This window comes from Anabas testudineus, chromosome 19, assembly GCF_900324465.2.
Source record: "Anabas testudineus chromosome 19, fAnaTes1.2, whole genome shotgun sequence".
NCBI classification, from domain to species: Eukaryota; Metazoa; Chordata; class Actinopteri; order Anabantiformes; family Anabantidae; genus Anabas; species Anabas testudineus.
Genome location: NC_046628.1, coordinates 12688841 through 12708607, shown reverse-complemented (window position 1 = coordinate 12708607; position 19767 = coordinate 12688841). Strand labels below are relative to the sequence as shown.

Genomic DNA, 19767 nt, shown 5'->3' with positions numbered 1-19767 from the left:
TAAACAGTAGAAATGCTGCATTCACGGTTATTTATTAGGGGCGGTTGCACTAAGAGGCTACGTCTTTTTTGCAGGAACTCACATTCATACAATTACACTGACCTGCCGGCCACCAAGCAGCTCCAAGGGCGCTGAAGGGCCTTGCTCAAGGGCACCACAGTGGTGTTGATACCAGAGGGGCTAGCACTGCTTTTTCCCCCTCACTTGTGCAAACCATAATAAATCCTGCTGGTCTGGGGGATTGAATAGACAACACTCCAGGTCCACAGTAAATACTATTCATACATTTTCTGGTTTAATTCTCATTCTTTCTAATTATGAAAGAGTAGATTACTCTTGTTATTTCCATCAGGAGTAGTTGTAGTATTGTGTTATACTGCAGAATCTGTCACTAGTACTATCTATAGCACCATTTTACAGTAACTCTACCTCTGCAGCGCTGCATTATTGCCGAACTTGGTTCCTTCCCGCCTGCGCTTCTAGCATTGTCATTAATCAATTCCTGCCTCCTTCCCAGGGCGCCCAGACGCTGTGGCAGTGGTAATGACCTTGGAGACCCGCTGGCTCTGATCTGCAGTGTCAGCTCTCCACCTCTATGGGAACAAATGCGGCATCTCCCGTAGAGAACATGTGAGAAAGTGTTTATGGATCCTAGTGTTACTGTATGTTTGCGAGGAGAGAAGAGAAATATCTACTTAATAAAAGCCACGTTAGCCACTGGCAGGAAAAGAAAGCTGTGGTTGTTTGTCAGGTTCAGACCTAAACATCCTGTAGACAGGGGCACGGCAACTAGTGCATCTGACCTTGTAAACACAGTCATTATAGCAGTTTTTAGCTGCATATTAGTTTAAAAAATAACACATTAATAGATGAAAAGTGATCATTGATAATCTGACCATAAATTTAAGTAATACCCTTAATGACGTCTGCTCTAAAATTTTTATCTTAGTAGTATTATTATCTGCCTGGGAGTCAGTAGGTGTTTTAATCACTTCTGATCCACAGATTTACATGCCTGCACAAACACACTACTCACATACGTTTCTGTGCTAACAATTGGCATGCAAAGCTACACTGTCTTCCTGTTTGGCATGAAATACACACACATGGGTTCACACACATAGCTACAAATCCAAATGATGCAGCAGGAATCCTTGGGAAACACATGTGCCAGGGACTGTTTGAGGATCAACGTGCCAAAAATTGTTCTGCTAGTGGTCAATCATTCACAACATGCCTGAGTGTAGGGGGGGCAGTCTCCCTGTGAAGGTCTCATCATGTCCTCCCAGCTCCTTGCACCTGCTGAACACAGAGGCATCCATCTTTTTTCCCCACACTGACACTTATGGGATTTACCTCCTCCCCTCTTTGAATTACTCAGAGCCAGAGCAATTATGGCCTAAAATCAGAGCCATCGATAGCCAGCGTAATGCACGGCAGCTGGGCCGAAAATGAAGAAACAATCGTTCTGACATTTCTCATTATTACCCAACACTCCGTAATTACCAGCTCAGTTCAGAGATGAACAGGTATTAGTGTGAGGGACATGTAGAGAGAGAGAGAGAGAGAGAGAGGAAAAGACAAGGTGCTGTGTTCAACTGTGCATAGAGGTGTGAGCCTGACAACATGGAACCTAATTTCAATTTTATTTAGTTCTTGTTTCTTGACATAAATATTTTCTTACTTAACAAAAATTGGATTTAAGCAAATTTAGCCCATTTTGGTTAAAATATTAAACTAAAATTAGATCAATTTTACATATTTATATCTCTCATTCATCCATTATCTTTACCAGTTATCTTGTTCACGGTTGCAGGGGAGGGCTGGAGTCAGGCTCACGGGCTGAGAGGTGGTTAACACCCTGAATAGATAAAACCACTCTGGTTAGCGGAGTCTTTTTCTTTTGCCGTTTGTAGACAAAAACTATCTCGTTGTGTTAATGCCACTCAATCATATTTAAAAATACTTTGTTTTCTTGGTGGAGTAATAATCAACTAACAAAGTCACATTTACCAGCAGCTGTTTTTGTTCCACATCCACAACATCATCAAGTATCTTTGTCTCAGTTACATTAACCACTTCTATATATTGTTCAAACTTGTTGTCTTAGTATGATCTTGTAAGTCTTACATGTGGAACTTCAGAATAGCTCATCTTTTACTCATATCTGCTCTCTGACAGCTTTTATTAGACCGTGCTAAAATATAAAGCTGCTGTATTGTTTTCAGAGTGGACGGTGCTTTCAAAGGTGCAGGTAGGCTAAAACTGTCTGTGTGTTATTCTCTAGCAGCTAAATAGCTAATTGCTGACTAACTCACTAACTAACGCTTTCATTTATTGGAGAAGTTATATTCTGCATGTTGTGTTCCCTTGATATTTACATTTCAATATTTTGGCTGCAGATTCTAAGTTGTGTGGTTACTTTCTAACTCTTCCAGTGCATTTACCAGCAGACAATAATGCAGAAGGCCTCAGCCATTCAGGATTGTTAACCACATCTTTTGTGAATACAAGTCTCTGGAATGGCTTTAATTCAGTTTAGACATGACGGCAAATCTATAACAGTAAACAAAATGATTAGTGCTGGTCACTTTGTGGCCAATCGCCTCTTTAACTGACCAGAATTATGCCACAGGTCCTTTTGAGAAAGTCTGATATCAATAAAAACAGACTAAACAGATTAAAATGGAGTTCTATGCAGAATCATAAGAGGGAGCCTGATTTTATGGAGCTTTATAACCAGCTAGATTGTCTCCCCTGAGAAAGTGTGGCTTATGTTTTTGTCATGTTATTCAAGCATTGAAATAACAGGCAATTGAGAAATCCTATGGGACAAAGAAGCCCACTTCACTCAAACAAATTAAAATAAATTGCAGTGTCAGTGCCTGTTATGATGACAAACCACAAAGATTTTCTACTGGCATGTGATTTATTTAACATCAGCGCTTGTGCAGGGACAGGGGCTAAACAGATAAATCTGCAGAAAAAGACCAAGGCAAAGAGTAGCATCTAGTAAAGAACCCCCTTTTTCAGACATATAGGGAGACTGATTACCACACTCCTTTGGGATCTACACAAGAAAGACAAGATCTACCCCCCCAAATATCCTTTCATTGCATGAGAGGAGGATGTGGTGGAGGGAGGAGGCCAGCAGCGGAGAAGCAAGTGATAAGCACTGCTGCGGAAGAACAAAAAGCCACTTGATTCTCAGAGAGAAAAACAGGAGGAGAAGAGGAGCTGTGGTATCAGAAAGAATAAGGGACCAACCCAAGCTGCAATTAAGAGGAGCATGCGTCTGCTGCTCTGCAAAGACCTGGCTGCTTGGTGCAGATGTAGACTATAAACTCTTACTGTAAGGCTTTACAAAGAGGATATGAACACTCTTTTCAGTTGTTTGTTTTTTTTGACATTTCCCCAGACTGCCTTCTTGGGTACCTAAGTTTAACATTATGCAGTCCTGGTTGCCAAACCACACTACTGCACGTAATCTTACAGAATATCAGCCTCTCTATGCTGCCTCATCACATACCCAGTGACAACAGGTTGGACAAACAAGTAGAAATACAAAACCTGCTATTTTTTACTCAGATTCACAGAGAAAACGATTCTGGATTTGAGCAGCAGCAGAGAAACTAGAAGTGAAACATTCTCCAACCTAACACAAGGTTTCCACAATCCTCTTTTGCAGGATCACAGCCCTTGCACAGCATATTATGAGGATCACTTTGTTGATTGCGATTGTGTAACCCTGTTGTTTGGCCTTTGCCTGAATTCTATAGGAATATGAGTCATTCAGTGGTGCCTTGGGCGCCATAGTGTGCCTCATTGTCCTCTTTTCCTAAGCGGCCTTGTTCCAGAAATGAGGAATAACACATACACACACAGATACCATACGGAGAGCAAATGACTAGTCTAAGTCGAAGGCCTCTCGGAGAACTCGCTGCCCTCTTAGAAAAAGGAAGTGCAACATCCAGTCCTCACACTGCAGACAAAAGCTCTGCATGATAGGCCTGCATGCTGGGGGAGACCCGTCCTCTTGCTAATAACTTTTGACAGGGGCATGGCCCATCAGAAATTATGAAGAAATGTGTCAGGCAGAGGGCAGGGTGATGACATATTGTGTATTACTAAATCTCAACAACAACCAAATGTATTCAACCTTTAGCCCAAAGAGGTAACCCAAGAGTCAAAGTCTCACTTCTGCTAATGTATAAAAGAGCTTAATCAAACTGTGCAAAGTGTAGACAGTATTTTAAAATTATCATATCTTACATAATCTGACTTTTTTGAGTTTGGTGAACAAAACCCTGCCAAAACTCTAAAGCCAAACAGAAGCCTGAATGCAAATAGGTTTTGACCCGTTTGTTTTTTAGTGTTGAATAGAAATGTGAAGGTTACCGTGCCGCAGGGGACTGCAGCGCTACATGAACTTTAAATACAACGAGGGTGCAAAAAAAAAAAAAAAAAAACATAAAATAAAAGCTGTGGCAGAACTTGAAAAGACAAAACAACCTTTCAAGCTAGAAAAAGTCTCATTGCTATTATTAAGAAAACAACTCGCTAACACACTATGGAAACTTAACAGTCCCCACACCTGACTTTTGTTATGTGCAATGTGGGTCACATTCCTAATAAAAGCGACTGTAGTACAGTACTTTGTGAGTGTAGGATGTCATGTGTGCGTGCCTGCTTGTATATGTGTTTCTGCAGTGTAAGCACATGCTGTCCTCCATCTGTTGTTTGATAGAGACTGTTTCCTTTCCTGTGCAGCCAGCCTTCCTGTACCACTCTGCTCCAGAGGGGAAATGGGAGCAAGACTGCCACACACTCCTGACAAAAACTCTGGATAAGATACGTACACAGCTGGACAGACAATGCCCGAGCCACACATTAAAACAAAAACATACAAAGATAGTCTACTCTTCTTTCTCTTTCCTTCCGTCTTAGACTTTAGGCCTTGTTCTCCTTTCTTCCATATACTGTAAGTCATTAAACAGCTTGGTGGGGACTAAAATATTAGAATTATACAACAATGAGGACGATTGTTAAATCCATGAAAAGCAAGAAAAAAGGGGTAATAAGAGACTTTTTCAGCTATTGAATCTCTAAATATCAATTCAGTGAAATTTCTATTAGCCACAGAGCAGGGGTTGTAATAAGTACATGAATCTCACTCATTGCTTTAGATTTAGATTCACTTCTGTCTCTCTCTGCATCAGTTCCCGCATTATGTCTCTCCCTGTAAGTTTACACTCTCATTTATGCCGGCACTTAAATGTCACAATACAAAGCAAAAAACTCATTAGCATTATCATGTTAACAAAAATAGAAAGTGTACTATCAGGAGAATGGTGAAGCCAAGACTCGAGTTAAGGCTCAATGTCTAAAGAAAGAAATATAAAAAGACTTTTCAGAGGTCATGATAATAAAAATCAAACCAAACTATTAACAAGTTCTTTGTTTGTATGTTTGTGTGTGAAACAAACATACAAACCATCATATTTTATATTCCAAACCATACCACTGGATTGAATAAGCTGCATCGTGCACAGTTAATGCCACAGCTAATAGCATTTTTACTGCTGCTCACTATACAGGGCACACACATGCTCTTGCTACTGTTTCACACCACTGGTTCACTTCCTGTTTCTTGGTTTTTTTACCAGCTGACACCGAGTCGGAGCCATGAATCTCCAGACTGAAGAAGTGAATGAAAGTACATAAATGCGCCACATATAGATCTTTGTATCAATATACAAAGAAAACAAAATGTAGTCAAAGCCAACTGTGTGTCCAACTGAAATCTTGAACTAATCTCAAGTGTCTACACACAAGAAACATATCAGCAGTAGTTACACTCAATACATTTATGCACTGTTACAGTATATGTGCAGGTCACACTGTGCTGAATTACCTGGATGAGTGCTGATTCAATGTATACTGATTCTCAGTTCCATAGTAGCAGGTCACATGGTGCCAACCAAGTCCAACGGTCACATTGTGGTCATCATCTTCAGTGGGAAGTTAGACACAGAGTGGAAGTGGGGTGAAAAAAGGTCTGCTCCCACAGCCCAGTAAGCAGAGCTAATCCCAGGTTCCTGGCGGAGGTGAGGTCTCAGTCCTTTACTTCCAGCAGCTCACAGAGCAGCAGCCAGCCTGAAGTTTAGTGACGCAGCACGGAGACAGGATGGTGCTCACCACCTTAAACACAAAGTGAGAAGGATGAACAGCATGTTTATGCTCAATTAAGAACACAGCACAGACAAAGAGACAGATGAAGAGGAGAAACTGGAAGACGGGGAAAGTGTCATGCGCTTCCTGGCTTAAGCACAAACTGTATGTAGCAAGAAGAGCACAGTGTCGTTAAGACAGAGGACAGCTTCCCCAAAGGAGGTGGTGTGGTGTGAAACAGCACGAATATCCTCCTACAGGCTGTCCTTCAATCATGATCATGCAATTTAGCTTTGAAGATAAGTCAGTAGAAAGTATGAGAATGTTTTTTATTTAGCAAAACAACTGTGCAACTTTGTGAAAGACTTCACCATTGATTTCACAATGTACCTGTAAAGCAAATTAGTCTGTCAAATACACTAGAGCACATCGCGTTATATCCAGGCTAACCTTATTAACTAAAGAATTTGGGTTTCCCTGATTTTTTTATTCCGCTATAATCTACTGATATAAAATGTGCATTCAGTATGAGCCTAGTTTTACATAAAGCCTCTTTCTGCTTTGTGCCAACACATTTATTTTGATCACACAAATGTCATGTCACAGATTTTCTGTTCATTTCAGTCTGTTTTTATGACAGAATACTGATGCAAACTGTGCATAAGCTGTAGCGAAGCTTGCAGGTTGGTGGATTCTAAAATACTGTATAATCCCTGCTCTTACCCAGGGAGGCCTGAAAGAGAGGAAGGCATGGGAGGGGGAGTGTGAGAAAAAAGGGGACACAGAGCACAATTTATCTACCTGGGAACATAGAGCCGCTAAAGAATCTGTAGCCGGTGATTTTGTGTGGAAACCTCATACGTGCAGTTTTACTAAAGCTGAAAAGTGCTGGATGAAAACCTGAATTCTGTCGAGTTACATTAAAAAATGTGAAGTCTTAAAAATATAAAACAGTTTCTAAAACAAACATTTAAAAACTACACAATTACTATTTTGACATTTTGGAGATACAGGGTTTACACCTGACAATGGCAGGGAGGCATGCTGACTGGTTGCCATGGTAATGTTCTCGTCTAGCCGAGCAGGAGGGAGGCGGAGAGGGGGATTCTCTGTCTCTCGCTCTCTCCGGTTCTCTATTTCTAGGCTATAAAGATAAATAAATGGACACATCTCGTACAGCTCTGCATGCCATTCCCACTGGTGCTCAAGGAAAACAGGCACTCAATATTTGCTCTATGACATCCTGGAAAATGAGACGTTGTGCTTGCCATGGCAGCCAAATAGCGGCACAAGCTAAAGAGTCCGTGCTCAGAGACCCGGATAAAGTAGAACTTACATGGAGACAACTCTATATCATGAAAAGAGATTATATTGGTATTTCTGTGTAATATCATTTTAGATTAAATTTACACCTACGTTCCTGGAGAGCACAGTGAGGGAGTATAGCAAATCACATATCATCTCAAAGTTCATAAATAAATAATAGAAAGGTCTGACAGTGTGGAATCAGATCAAGAAAACTACTGAATAATAGAAGAACCTTCCTGTAATGCAATCAGGTGCAGAGAACCACCTTCAACAATATCACTGGAAAAATACTGTTTCTGTGTAAAATGTATTTATGTCCCTTCGGTCTGCTATAGTCTACGTAAATATAATTATATCATATATAAACTCAAAGTAAACTAGTTATAGTTATAGTTGTATGACTCTGTGAATGTGAATACACAAGAGAGAAAAGGAGAGAAACTGAACCTGGGGGAAGATAAAGGAAGGTGCTGCTATTTTGCAAGACAGATGTCTCCAACAGCTCCTTATATCTGCAGCTAGAGCACGGTTAGTATGTACTAAAAATGGACTGTAAAAACACATTCACTGTGTCAAATTATGAGGTGAAAATTTCACATTCAAAAATACATAGGTTTTCACAGAAACATAAAACAGACACATCTCCAGTCTCTAAGTTGTTTTAGTGTATGCACCAGCTTCATAGAAGCAATGTTTCATTTGGTTTAATAACCTCCCTGTGCTTCATCTACAGGTCTAATGGCTTGTCCAAATACAGCATGGGCTTGCGTAGGCATAAGATTTATAGCTGCAGGCTTCACACAGGTTCACAAAAACTGTCACACAGCTGTTATTTCCCTAACAACCCCTGAGCATAGCTGAAAATACATAGTACCCAGGTGATGAATACCAGCTAAAGGCAGACAGACAACTCACACACACATACTTTATATGCACACACACACACACGGGTGCACACAGACAGACACAAACACACATGGCTCTTTGACTTATCCACCTCTCCAGGGTTGTGGTCAATCAGATTAGAGCATCAAACAGAGATCACAGAGTGCACCAACACAAATCCATTTATAGGGATAACCACTGCACACACGCGCGCACACATACGCAGAGATGTCACTTCACACCAACTGAGTCATGCTATCAGACCTCAGCATCAGTGCGGGTGTGATGCTTACAGAGGTCCTCTCATGGCAGGTCAGAGCATTCTTAGCTTTTAGCTTTTCTTTCACCCTTTGTTCATCCATTGCTTTTTAAAAAACACATTTCAGGATAAGAAATCAGATCAGAGATTCATACTCAGGCAGTAACGATAATGTTTGTAAATGACTACTTTGTGAAATCTGTGTAATGGAAAAATAATAAGATATACAGGAATGGTGTTAAATGTTTAAAGGTTTAATTAAAATAAAGCAGCAGCTCTAGCAGCAGCAGTCTGCTAAAGCACCGGCTTTACCAAGTGAGTATTAAAGAGATGTAAAAGTGAGAGTGGAAAGCCTCATTGTGATTAATGGTATTTACAGCCAAACCTGAAATAGACAAAATCAGCAAACGAAAACTGCAGCAGCAACAAACAAAATAAATGGTACTGCAAGAAAACAAATCCATGCATTTGGACTTTATATGATCCGATGTGAATAGAGACATGTTCTTGATGACCAGTCCACACATTATCTGCTTATAGGTGCAGAGCAAGAGGACAGAGAATGACAAGGAGCGTAATTCTGTTAGCAGAGACTCTTGTGCACGTGTGCCTCATTTCCAAGCATAACTGGTGTGTCTTGGCATCCAGGTCTGAGTGAATGGCCCTCAGCCAAAGGCACCAGGATGTGAGTGTGATAATATCATATAGCAGCATTTCTAAACTTGGCAATTGCTGTTATAATTAAATATGTGGATGTTTCCTAAAGGACTCAAGCAGCACTAGATCATTTACAGACTGAGTCAATGCAGTTATTTATTTAGTGTGCAGCTAAATGAGTAACCTGGTCAATAACCAATAGAATGATGGAATAAGCCACTGCAATATAGGAAACGTCTATCCATCAAAAATAAAAGTGAGAAAACCACTGCTGGGTCAGGTATATGTAATTTTCATAAGCTTCATATGTTATGCTAACATCATGACTGTAATCATGCTGTGCATGTGAATGATATACTGCATTGATATATGTACGGGAATTGTTGTTGGACTGCTGCTAGACTGGGCTTTCAGTGCCTGGTCCAAGGACACCTCAACATGTGGGAGTCGAACCACTGAGCCTGGGGTCGATAGGCGACCGAGTTTGAGCTGATTTTACCACTTTTACATCATAGCCAGTGGCTCCAGTATAAAGATGATGTTTACTGTATTGCTTGATTCATCTCTGAAGAAGGTGTACAAGTAAAATGCTGTCTCTTTACTCAATAATGTGGAAACAATGTGTGGAGTCCACTGCATTTAGTTGACATTTTAATGATTCAGTCACTGGAGCTCTGTTTAACTTTAGCACATCTAATTATTCTGCATTCTCTATTACAGAACGAGAATGCAGCTGACAGTAACTACATATGTAGACAGATGATTTGTGCAAAATCTGTTATCTTTGTGTCACTTTGCAAGTGGAGCTGACTGAGTGTTTTGCACATCTCACTGGAATCGTATCATCAGACCAGTCATTCTGCAGAATCCAACTTTCAGTAGAAACTGCTACAGTCTGGGTGAGTTTTAAAGTGGGGGAAGACTCTGATCAGTAACAGAGCGTGGTGGTTTAAGTGTACTGCTAGATATGAACGACAGGCATCAGAACAACAACACTAAAGTTAGCATAGGCTGTGGGTATGAAACGAGGGGGGCTAAATACGGGTCTGGTACCAAACTTTGTGGTTGTGGGTATGCAAAACTGGTCCCATGCAAAAGACGCGACAGATGCATTGACACGGAGGGAAAGTTGATATTCAACGTTCCCCTCAGTGTTGGTGTCTCTCTTCCCTTCCTCCTCTTACATCCTTTCCCAAAGCTTATTCTCCCAGGTGCCTGGCAGCAGCTCAGACAGAACAAGGGTAGGATTAAACAGGTCCCCAGCTGAGGATTCCCTGCACCACTTAAACTCCATGAAGCCCATCATAGTAAATATTCAGGACAGAGAAATAGTGTTATTCTAGGACAAGACAGGAGAAACAAATACATCTCCACAGATCTCCAATACACACAAGGATAAACTCTCACATAGGGAACAGCATTAATGAGCATGTAATAAACATGTACACCCACACTAAAGGAAAAACGAGCGCTGTGGATTTCTCAGCCTATCTGTGTGTGTATATCTGGCTACAGCCCAAGGCTACATGTCTTGTCTGTCTGCACAACCTTGTCTGCGAATGGAGACGTTTAACATGTCGACAAGCGAGCCACAAACGCCTCCACTTCTTTCACAGAGCACTGCCAAAAGTAGAGACTGGGTAAGAAATCAAAACACAAAATAATACATAAAAACAGGAACAGGTTTATTATGGGCTCCATTTGTTGCAACAGAAAAGTTGGGCTGTTTATTGGATGATTAACGTGTATATATAAAAAAGAACAACAACAACAACAACAACAACAACAACAACAAAAACTCAATCCCACTGGTCGCCTTATACCCAGAAATCAAAAGTCTTTGGCTACTGGTGTGAGGAAATCTTTATTTGCACACTTTATGCATTTTATCATCGCATGACACTGCCTCAGATAAGTTACTGTTAACAAGAAGGAAGAGAAAGAGCTTAGATCATATCCTGTGTGTGAGTTGTGGTTTACAGTCAAACACAGGGAGGTATAAAATTAGCTGGACTGTGAGAACTAGAAAGAGACAGAGAACATAGGGACAGACTTAACCTCCTACACACATAAGAAAAAAAAGACAAAGGGATACACTGGAACAGCGCACTGTCTTCCTGTCGAGTGTAACTACTGACTACACTATCGCAGATGTCATCGTTTGCTCTACATTGGCTCAGCTTTGTGCCATACTAAGCCAGATTAGAGAAGGAAATGGCACACTAAAACTGCATATGTGCAAGCTATGACCTAGAACATTTATTGTGGATGTGCCCCACACCCATAATCCAAGTATTAGTTTTCTAAAATCACTCATTCGGTAATCAACTTTGAAAAACACCAGACCAGAGCTGGACCCAGATCAGTAAAAAAGGTATATAGCCACACACTATAACACTTTTTATTCCTTAACTAGCCAGCCAGGGTACGATTCGGTCCTCATACATCAAACTTTCCATTTGCAGCTGAATTCAGTGATTAGTTTTAGAGGTAACCTGCAGTGCAGGCAATCATAAAACCTACTTTGAGTGCATGTACAACCTTTAATTGCAATCCATAAAGCAGTTGAGATATTTCACTCTGGAGCAAAGCAATGAGGGCGGATGTATCATCTCCCGTCAATGCAGTCCCATGAGTTACACTATAAACAATGTCTCCTTATAATTACTATATGAGAAATATTATAAAACACGGATTAATTTTGGACAAATCCAGAATGTCTTTTACTGTTGTGGATCCTAACACCATGATATTGATGTCATGAGTCATTTTAATGTTTTTACTTGACAGCTCATTGTGTTGGCTGAGCTAGTCTACTTACAGCTGCAGGAAAAAGTATATGAACCTTAACATTAATTTTTCATAAAACAAGAGTATTCATATTATTATAATATTATATATATTATTAATATAATGTGCCTAAAACAATAACCCAAAACTATTCTGATCTCTCATGACTTTATTGAGAACAACCATAAGAACCTCAGTGCTAGTGGAAAAAAAATATGTGAAAGTGAGCTTTCAGAGGACTTACAATTAAGAATTGTTGATTTACATAAAGTTGGAACATTTGTGTTCGTGTACAGTAGGTAAAACATTGATGCAGGGTTTCTATAGCAGGACACTATAAGGGAAGTTGCTGCTTACTAAAAAGAACATTGCTGCATGTCTGAAGTTTGTGAAAGAGCATATTAACACTCCACAGCAGTATTGGCAAACATTTTGTGAACTGATGAAACTAAGATTGAACCATGTGAAAAAAACATAACACTACATCATATGGCATAAAAAGGTCACTGCAAATCATCATTAAAACATCATGATTTGGGCCTGAATTGCTGCAGCAGGATTGAGGGGGAAGATGAATTCCCAAGTGTATCAATAAAGTCTTTAGGATAATGTGAGAATGAGACAGCTGAGGCTCTTGTCGGTTTGCATGAGTGACCCCTCTCATGTAAGCCACAAGTAGTCATGAGATTAATAAACAAGATACTGACAAATATATAACACTTTCCACACTAGTTTCAGACTGGTGATTGGTGAGATAAATGTTATAGATTTCACCAAAGCTGAACATGTCTGTTACAGAGAGGGGATAAAGTGAAACCCTCATACAGTGCTATTCCTAGGACAGGAAGTAAGAGCTCACTGCAAGAGCAACAGGATATGGATGATTTACAGGATGACATCCACTGCACTCTGGAGCAGTGACCAGCCACAACTGAAATACAGTTCTCAAACCTCTTTAAATCCTTCTCTTCAAAGACATCACTTCATCTGATCTGCAGGCAGAGCTGTGTGTGTGCACGAGTAAACACTGTAATCTAGTCATCAGCCGGAGGAACTAGCACCCCACACCCTACCCCTCTTCCAGGAAGCAATTGTGTAAATACTGTAAATTCTTCTGTGTATGTCCAGATGACGTGTAACATGAGGGCTGTAGTTTCAGATTAGATTTGCGAGGTTAGTGGGAGACACACTTACAATTTTAGTCTTTAGAAACATTTTAACTCAGATTGAATTTGTTGCAGACATGCTGTGTATTTCATGAATGGGCCTTAACATATTAAGTCCTGTTCTTCAGGGCATTATATTACTGTCTGTCACACTTCAAACAATAAAAAAAACAAGATTTGTTTGTGGTTTGCAAATTAGATTACAAATTATTAAGGGTTTGTGCCTGAAATTACAGAAACAAGTACTGCTGTGTGTTATTTTAATCTATTTCCTAGCAGCGTTAGAGCAACACAGAGAGAAATCATCAATTTAAAGAGCAAAGAGAGAAGCCCTGTTGTGGTAATATCTTTTACAGGATACAGGAAATTGGCCATTCAGCACATCATCTACAGTAGCTGCTTAAGTCAGCCAACAAACTGATGGATGGCAAGTCACACTCAGGCTGCGACACTATTGATTTTCTTCTCATTCAACCAAAGACTGCTGATTCAAATTCAGGTTATGTTTTTAAAGGTTTTGCTGTGATATCGTGATGATACATTCGGCCCCTGAAATTAATAAATTATTTTGGGCAATGCTGATAGGCGAAACTTATTTCCAGGGCATTGATTTATTTGTCTAGTTGTGTATATTGTTTACAGCCATTTATTAAATTTGTTCATTCATTTCTGGTGTAGTAGTGCAGTTTGTGCACAAGCAGAGCGGGATGACGTTTGAGAGAGAAACTTTATTTTATCTTCTACATGCTTAATATGGGAGTTTGCAAAATGTTTATTTTCTCCTGCTTAGGCAGTTCAGTGAGGACAAAATCTGCACGGACACAGTGTCTCAGCATGGAGAAAGTCTTTTTTCTAGCTCTAGTTCAGCTATAGTCTTGGTCATCTCTAAAAGTATGACAGGTTGGAGACTTCAGAGTCATGCTGCCTGTCATGGGGATTACTAGTATGGATAACTGGAAAGCACTGTAAACAAAAGACCCATGTTCACAGCTCTGAGGAGAGAAGATAAGAAGGTGTAGGAGGGAATCTGATGGGGGGAGGGTGGCGCTCATCATTGTGCCAAGCTAGCAGCTGTGTGATGGATTTCACACACATCAACGTGTCTATCGCTGCATCTCTTTGTATCGAACAAAGAGCAAAAGAGCCTCTTCTGAGTGCACGCAGTAGAGGATCACCATTTTGCCATTCATGTCATTTGCCTTCACTGCATGTTGTGCATGGTTGAGCAAATACACCCCCATGGTCCTTCAGCACGCTTAGCATTACAGGCATGCAATTATTGTGTTCATCAACCCCACCGGTCTCAGGCTACAATATTTTCATGACTGGAATGCCGACAAACACAAAAAAACACAAAACTGCCAGCAGGAAAGCTGGTTAAAGAGAACGGAGTCTGAGGATATATCTGACAAATCCAGCAACGGCCCAGCATTGTCTGTGCTGGTATCGGACAAGTGCAGCATCTTTGCCACATGGCACACAAAATCTGGATATTATCCCTCGTGGCATAAACCAAAAGCAACCCCTTTCATTTTTAAAATCACTGACATCAAACGAGCAAACAAAAAATTTGCCACGTCAGCCTCTCCAGAGGGTAAAAAATGTGCAGATTAGACTGCCATTAATACTGAATCTGGATTATAGCAATCCTGAGGCAGCTCTACAGATTAGTTCTATCCCAGCCACACCAATGAAAGACAATGGCACTTTTTGTTCCCCCACAACTGACAGTACCGCACAGTAACAAAGGAGGACTCATTTCTAATAGGGTCAGGAGTGATTAGACAAGCGGCAGCCCTGCAAGCCATAGGAGAGGCCCAAGATCCCCCAGAATCAGACCGGATTTGTCAGATTATAACTTTACCAACTCCAATTAGCCTATTACTTTTGTTAGCTATTGTACAATGGGTTAAAATGGTTGTACAGTGCCTTGGATGTGAATGCATTTCACTATAATATAATATGGGCCATTAGTAAAAACAGATCAATATATAGAGAACAGGAGAAATCAGAGTTACAAGCAACACTTGAACCAAAGTGCAACCAAACATTTATGGCACCCAACTGTCTAGACATCTTCATATATATTGGCAGTCTATCTATTGTGGCCATGGGAGCTCCGCTGTGCTTTTGATGTATAATTTATAAGCTCCCCACAAAAAAAGTCTAAGATGTTACACTGAGACCTCTGAAATTGCACCAGTTGTAAGTACTAAAGCAGATCACAGTGTTATTTTGGTATCAGTACTTTAGGTAGCATCACTGAAATTGTTTATTCCACAACAACAAGGAAAAACTCAAGATATAGTAAAGGAAAACGGATCTCCTGCTATCTAAGACAGTTTTTAAGACAGGGTTTTTCCAGAATTTTGCAGTATTGTGTTATTCAGACACAAACAGTACCTGTTTTGTTTTTGTGTTTTTTTGTTTTTTATATTCAAACCCACGATACTAAAAGACACAAAGTAGAGAGACTGGATCTGTGAGACTCACTATAAACAATAAGTGAAGACAGGAAAACACTGGCAAAGACTGAGGAGGTGGAGGGCAGGGCTGAGCAGGGCTGAGAAACCAACAGAGACAGAGGAAGAAAGAGAGGGTACACAGATCAGCCAGCGTGACCTGTCTTTGCCCCACAAAAACAAATGACATCATAATAGCTGCCAATCAGCTGACGTGATGCAGAGAAGGGCTGGAATTCACTCTAGCTTTTTTTCCTGACAGTCCGCCACAACCCTATCAAAATAAGAAAAACTGCTGCATGAATCAAATCTCCCACAATTCACATGAGGTTTAATACAGAAATCACATTCTTCATTGTAACACACAACATGTGCATCCTATTATTCTCCATTTCAAAATGTTCTGTCCATAAAGTGATTCTACAAGACAGTTCAATTTTATTTAACTCCAGACACATTAAAGGGAATCAATTTAGAGAGGGGAATTTAATGGCAATTACAGTGCTTGATATGGAACATAATTAGATGCATTTCTGGTGACAAGGAATAAAGCATCACAAACAGCAGTGCTACAGGCATTTCCACTGACTGCCATTTGGAAGCCAACAATCTCATTATGCCCCTTTCTGAGTGTAGCGCCGTTTGTCATTAGAGCAAAAAACATAATAAATCTACAGTCTGCACTTGACCCAATTAAATATGAAAAACCAAACAGTCCACATCCAGAAAGCCTTTTGTCTCATAATGTTACTACTGAAACTATTGGATTGGAACATCTGGGGAACCTTAGGTTTGCCAAGAGGGGAGAGAGACATGAGGTTGGGGCCCCATTTATGAAGTGCGTCATGTCTGTAAGTAGTTTCTGTTTTTAAAGTCACACAGGGGGTGGCTGGGTTTAAAAACATAATGTACACTACTTCATTAACAAACACAATCTACATTATTTTCCCCCAGCTTGTAAATGCTAGCAATAACATATATAGTGGTCAACAAAGGCCAGCAGGTGTCTGCCAACAGTGCAGAGTGACAGACACTAACTGGGGACTCAAAATTGGTTGATAGCCAACCATCGATTTTGCGCATCACTGAATTTAGTTTAAAGACTGAAGAAAATGCCCATTAATGCCTGAATTCTGTGGCTTTTTTGGGCTTTATTTTTGTTTTATATTTACATAAAAGACACAGGTACTCTTGCTCAGAAGAGATTCAAAAACTGGAGAGTGTTGACAGAAAATCATTATAAATCTGGTGAGCCTCTAAAGGTCGACGGCAGAGTGTTCACCTGCTAATTAACTCTCCTGCTGTTCCAGAACGACAATCTAAGCACTGCGTTTAATCACCTGTACCAATACTATGGCATTAAAATGGGCTGTTAAGGTGCTTCTCCATTACATTCTATGTAGTACTGCACTAGAAATAAAGTATCAATAATAAGCATAAACTAATTTCCAGCAGGTTTTGTGACAGTAAAAGTTTAGACAGTGAGTGAGTGTCCTTGCACACTGTCATCAAAGGGGATGAGTTCTCTAATGACACTCAGTGTGTTTGTCATAGATATGGCTGTTAAGAGATGACAAGTTACAGGGAAGTGTTCCAGACAAAATACTTATAACAAAGTTTTGCAATGAGGCCCAACACAGTAAGAAGCTGAGCTGCATCTTAACCAGGAGCGCACATAGAAAACGGGGACATTATAATGCACTAGATCACTTTGGACAATTGCAGGTTTGTCTCAGGGGCAGCGAGATAAAAAGAGCTGAACCAAGTGCTCAACAAAGCAAATTGGTTTATTCAACATTAGATGATAAAGTATTCCCCTTAAACATCACTGTCATACTTTCATGTGGGGTTAAAACTAACAACTTTTAGCCATTTTCAAGTAGCAAATTCTCACATATAAGAAGCTAAAAGCAGCCAATGTTTTGCTTTTTTTTTTTTAAATAAACAGCGCAAATAAATATTTTCTGTCAAATTATTTTATCAATACCAATTTGCACAATGACGATCGTCATTTCCAAGCTTTAAAGGTACATTTTACAAATAAATAAGTCAGGGACAGAGCTGTGGTTTCACGTTATCACTGCATAAATTACTCCCAAAAAACGACAACAAACCCAAATGTAGCTACGCTGGCTCAGCCATGTCACCTCTGGCAAACATTGTCTGCTTTAGGAGAACAGATCCCACAAGCAGACACCCTCTGCCACCATCACCCCAGCAGGATCTGAAGAAAATCTAATTGGACACATGCGAATGAAATGCAAATGAAAGATTCCTCAAAATTCCTCTTCATCATAGGGGTGGGAGGTGGGAGGGGGAGTATTTTGGCATCAGCAACCAAAAGCTCCCTGTTTCATCTTTTCCAGTGGTGCTTGTGGTTGGATATACTGTACACTCACCCACCCCCCATTTTCTCTCCCTCTGTCTCTTCATTTCCTTTCTACAGCTTACACCCAACCCCCCGATGTATTTCGACAATAACCAATTACAGGCACAGGAATGCAGGGTGAAATGTGTGGCCTGGAGCATGTAGGATTTTATATCACACTCCACACTGATATGATAGGAACAACATGGGTGGGAAAGCTATAAAAACAACCCTCCACTTCACCTCTCCCATATTTTCAGGGCTTGTGGAAAATGACAACCATGGTGGAGGGTGGAGGTATTATTAGTCTGCCACCCGCAGACTAATGAAAACAATCAAGCAGAGTCACAGGACCTCGAGCACTGAAGGACCAACTGCCCGTCGGTGCAGCCACACGTGAGAAAAACTGTGCACGTCAAGCTGGACATGACGAAACATGAGCTGAACATGAGGAAAATTAACTCCAAATAGTGTACACTAATGAGTTTTTGCAATGAGACTGTAGACATCTCTCTGGCTATCTAAGCGGCTAACTAGTCCCCTGCTGTGACACAGCTGCTGAGTGTGATAGTATAATAATGAACTGGTAGTACTACAGAGCCCAGTATTTATTTCCTGTTGTAGTTCATCCAAGTCAAACAGGCATCACTGATAGCTCAGAGCACCGTCCATGTGTCACATTGTATTTAAAATGCTGCCTAGGACACAACAGATTTAACATTTGCCTCGAATCCAATACAACCCAGCACATCAACAGCATAGCAAAACAAGCAGGTCCTCGTTTGGAGACAAAATCCCAGAAATGATGCGCTTCTAAATAAGCCAGCAGCCCCGTCATCTACTGTCTGGCTCGTCATCTTACACTGGTGCATCCAAGGCTGTCATAAAGGACTTCAAACGAGGGAGTGTCTCAGTGTGTTCAGAGAGCAAGGCGTTTTCCCTCCCCAGGGAGAACAGATCTGATGATCAAATCCCTTCCTGTCTATTTGCTGAGCCCCTCTGTGCAGCAAACAGAAGGTCTATTTTTCCTTTTCTCATGTCAGCCATGTGTCCACTCTGTTGCCCACCAGTTTTGATAAAAGTATGCACAGCCCATAGAGAGAGCACTTTCAATAGGTAAACAATAAAATATGTAAATAATTAAATACAAATTCATCATTCTGTGCAGCAGTGCCACTCAGCTGACAGGTCGGATACAACCAGTTATCATTTCTTCGCTTAGTGGTTTCTTATGTTCCTTAAATGGAGAAGAAAGTGATCTGATTTACACATTAAAAAAACACAAACACACAAATGGAGCTATCAGTGGTTGTTTTCTAAAGCGCTTATGTCATTGCTAGCAGAGTAACAGTCATTTTACACAGACACACCAGAGGACAAAGTCCCCAAGGGGGGGCACAGACTCTAAGCATTAAAAATACATTTCTCATAATGTATGTTCTTCTGCTGTTTAATCTCTAAATGCAAAGTAAGTGAAACTGTGGAGGAACAGGACTCAAACTATCTGCAGTTCACCTGTGATAACGATTCATTATTAGGAATATTCTGACCTTTAACCTCTTTCGCCACTGTGTTTTAGTTGTCTAGGAGCAGCAGAAATAACACTCAGGGTTTTTTGACGGCTGCTTGTGATCCCTGCTCCTTGTTATCTCACACACACCCGTCTCTCTGTACAAGGTGCTGTGAAACATGAAGGCTTAG

General features: G+C 40.5%; 1 protein-coding gene across 2 annotated transcripts in view; it reads right to left on the bottom strand.

The window, feature by feature from the left end:
* Positions 1–19767, bottom strand: part of ptprea (protein tyrosine phosphatase receptor type Ea) — a 43888-nt gene that overhangs the window by 17510 nt on the left and 6611 nt on the right. For both annotated transcript variants that reach the window (XM_026351733.1, XM_026351734.1), the window contains exon 2: positions 5915–6201. The gene's annotated coding sequence lies outside the window, so the exon portion shown is untranslated. The remainder of the gene's footprint in view (positions 1–5914; positions 6202–19767) is intronic.